At 32.4% G+C, this 3,955-nt stretch overlaps 1 long non-coding RNA gene across 1 annotated transcript; it reads right to left on the reverse strand.

The window, feature by feature from the left end:
* Positions 1 to 2,154: 2,154 nt before the first annotated feature.
* LOC147396834 (uncharacterized) lies at positions 2,155 to 3,705 on the reverse strand. The gene is made up of 4 exons (XR_015181170.1): positions 3,574 to 3,705; positions 3,384 to 3,420; positions 3,137 to 3,184; positions 2,155 to 2,504 (listed from the first exon to the last, which is right to left on the reverse strand). It is a non-coding gene; the product is annotated as an uncharacterized LOC147396834 (long non-coding RNA).
* Positions 3,706 to 3,955: the final 250 nt, after the last annotated feature.

Below are 3,955 nucleotides of genomic sequence, written 5' to 3' on the forward strand. Positions count from 1 at the left end.
GAGGCATTTTTTTGTTTTTACAGTTGGAGGGATCGCAACGGGTTCCAATACTTGCTATTTTGCAATTCCTCCCTTCAGCCTCAATGTGAGGCATCATCATCACAGCTGCGGAAAGAAAAAAATCATTAATTATATTATCATTTTATTATTAGTATTAAGAATGATAAGAAAACATGAAATTTCAATATATTGTAATTATTTAGACCTTATTTTTTTGTCAATTGTGCACCTAATGTACCTACAAGGCTACAAGCATTACCAGACTAGAGCTGAAATAAAAAAAGAAGGTACACTTTAATTTAAGAGGTTCTCTTGAATATATTTCAACCACATCAATTCTTGATGTGCATAAAAGGTTCACTGTGTTGGATGGGTTGAATTAGGTGTGAGACGTGCACACCAAGGTTTTTGTGTATGAATGCATTTTCAAGTTAACCGACAAGCAAACAAAAATGGTAAACAAAATTTGAATTGATATTCAAGAACATCATTTCTTGAAGTGCTGTGTTGATAAATGCTAAAATACAAAGGTTTTGTGTGCCTCCATGGATATCAAATTTTGATGTGTATTAAATGACTTAAATGGTGGGCTCAAATAAGAACTTTAAAAAAATGATAAGCGTTGGGATTGTTACATGCTTTGCACGAACACAAAATTTAGTAGGTTGAAACATCTACTTAAGAAGTAATGGTCAGGATGTGCTTCAATGGGCATCAAATTTGATGCTCATTAAGGCCCACCAAAGAATGAGGAAAAAGGAAAATAAAAGGCAAAATTAGTAGGTGTCAATCCAATTAGTGGGGATTCCCTCAAACTTGAGTCTCCAGATCAAATTTAACTCTTTGGGAGCCAATTGAGATAATAATGTAGACATCCCTTTTTTGCATCTAACTTATTCGACAATTCATTAGCCAATTATTGTAGATTCCGAATGATGATCGCAAAATATGTGAAGAAGTCGAAAGCTTGTAAGATGACTTCTTCTAATTCCCTCTAATTCTTTTTTGGTCCTCGTGATTTGATTTCTCTTTTACTTGATACATTCGATGTAGAAATTATGCACGCTTAGGTTCACCATAAATTTGATAACCTAAAGACCTTGCAAAGCTAGGAAAATGTTACCTCAAGACTTAGAAATAATCACATTAGGTCTAAAAGAATTCATTTGCTAAAATTCATAAAAATTGACAAAATGACGCAATACCCCGCATGGTCTTACACTCCCAAAATGTCTCAAAATACATTCAGTGTTTTTTAAATGTGATTTGAAGTCTAACGAGACTAAAATCGATTGAAAATGGAGGAATTTACGAAAAATGATCAAAATGTCTCTTAATGCTTGATTTTTTTACTTAGAAACCTCAACTCAAAAGAAAAACGTGACTAAAAATAAACTTTCGACAATATTTACATATATCGAAAAAATTTAAAAACCCCCCACACTTTGGAAAAAAAAATTATTTATATGGAATAACACCCATCACAACATAAAATGAAAAAAATTTATCACATAAAATGATAAATTTTACTGAATTAAATGACGAGATTTTTTTTATATAAAATGATGATTCCCATCACGTGGAATGACATCGATTGATCACATAAAATGATGATTTTCTATACATGGATTGGCACATTTTGATAATGATAAGATAATGGAAGTGGAATTTTAAATCAAAATTCGGTATCGGATCCCTAGCGATGAAATTTTAAATTTTACTTTTTACACCTCAATTTGAATGGCAAGATTAAACAAAGGCAGGGTGCGAATAGTATTTATTTAAGGGACTCGTTATTTACAAATCAATTAAAAGTCAAAACCAATTAGTCCATTTTTAAAATTGAATTGATCATCAGAATCATTGACCAATCATCAAATTCGACCGTCCATCATCAAGACTTCCAAGCTAAATAAATTTTTTTTAAGCGATCGCCCATAAAACAACCAATTAATAACTTTGTCAAATCGATCTCAAAATCACACTACGTCATAATTCACTAAAAACGACTGCCCCTACAATCGCAAATGGAGTCGTTTTAAAAGGAGTGGTTTTTTAATTGCGACAGCCTAAAACAGTCGGAAAAAACGATTGTTGCTATAGTAAAATGAGGATATAGAGACGGTCAGTGAACGTCGCTATAGGGTATTTTTTTTTTTTTAATTTATTTTACACCTACCCCCCTCACATGTTGCTAAATATTGGAGATACCCCTATATTTTGAAATTGATGACCTAGACCCCAACTAACAACATGAAAAGACCCAAATGCCCCTCATCTTCAACTTTCATAACACTAACTATTTTTCTAACTACCAATTATGCAAATCTAACTACCAATCCAAATTCTAGTCTATAATTTAAAATTATTGAGAATCCATTATTTGGATCAATCTCAAATGCGTTCTTCAAGTCCAACTCAACTATGTCTAAATCAAGTGTCTCTATGTATGCTTCGGCTCTCCGGAAAAACGCTTTTACATTGCTAGGTTCAAGCTTCAATACCTGTTTTGAAATAAGTGAAGTAAATAAAACAAATTTATTAAAACAAAATAACTTTAACATGGACCAATCAAATGGAAATGCAATCAAGATTACCATTGAGCATAGCTTAACAACTTCACTAAAATCCTTCAAATTAAGTTTGCACGTAGCATTGAAAAACTTCCTTGGCTGCTTTTGCTCTTCATTGAAAGTGCTATCGAACTCTACATATTTTGCAACCTAACCGAAGCAATCATGGAAACCATCTTGCACAATACATTGGAAAATATAAAGGGAAATTATAGAAAGACAATCGACTCACATTGAAAAGATTGTACGAAACCAAACAACCAACAACTTAACAGAAATTGAAGATATTAACCAGTGAAGATATGTATTGCTGATTTCTATTGAAATTAATTGATTGTTGATGCAAGGAACTAACACGGTGTGTTGCTTGGAATTGCAAGAAGACAAATGGAATGCATTGTAAAGAAATAAAAAGTCAGGGAAAACATCTTAATAATTGGTTAAAGCAAACATCTTAGTAAGTTAAAGCATATATCTCCAATTTAATTCAGATTTAGTTGCCAAATCAAGCTAACAAGTAATAATTGGTTTAACATCTTAAAAAACAGAATAGAAACACTCACATGGATTATCAAGACTAGGCAATTGACCATTGGGATTTTATTACTATTCTGCATGGAAAACAGGTAGACACTCATTCAACAAAGCATTAATTCAAGGCTTTTATACACGGTTTCAATGTCTACGTACGTGTTTTGGTCGCTCAGCTATCAATAGCCATTAAAAGCACAAATCAACAATCTCCAACTTAATCAAACTGGAAAAAAAAACATTCCTTTAATCAATAAATCTTGGTTGAAGATGCCATACCTTTCCAGAAGACTGCCCATACCCGGAATAACCGTATCTGTATTCAAGAGTATTCAAACAGGAAAACAACCCCAATCACGTAAAGCTCATTAAATATAAGAGTATATATAACAATGGGATGGGATTATAGTTCTAAATTCACACACACACACAAAGGAGGACAAAAAAGAAGGAGAGATTTGAAACTTACAAGTTGTTGCCCAATAACTACTTGAAAAATTCTGAATTTAAAACTGTATTCTTGTTCAATGAACCATCATACATTGTTAAGTCTCAATGAACTCCTTGTTTGACCATTAGCAAGTAGAAGCGGCTTAATGTTTTTTTTTTACTTTTAATAAGTAAAGATATTTCATTAGTTAAAATACGAAGAAAGGGAGTCAAGGCACACAAATATAGAAAAGGGTACAACTTAAAAATAGGTCCCATTCACAAAGAAAAGGCCATTCACAAAGAAACTTCACACTGTCCAAGACCTACAAGTGAGAAGTATACAACCCTAAAGTTAACAAATAGAAAGTTGTAACTCAAGTTTCCTCCCATATCCCTAGAATTTTGCCAAATTACAAAGA

The sequence above is a fragment of the Akebia trifoliata genome, chromosome 8 (genome assembly GCF_017979445.1).
Source record: "Akebia trifoliata isolate Shusen 1 chromosome 8, ASM1797944v1, whole genome shotgun sequence".
NCBI classification, from domain to species: domain Eukaryota; kingdom Viridiplantae; phylum Streptophyta; class Magnoliopsida; order Ranunculales; family Lardizabalaceae; genus Akebia; species Akebia trifoliata.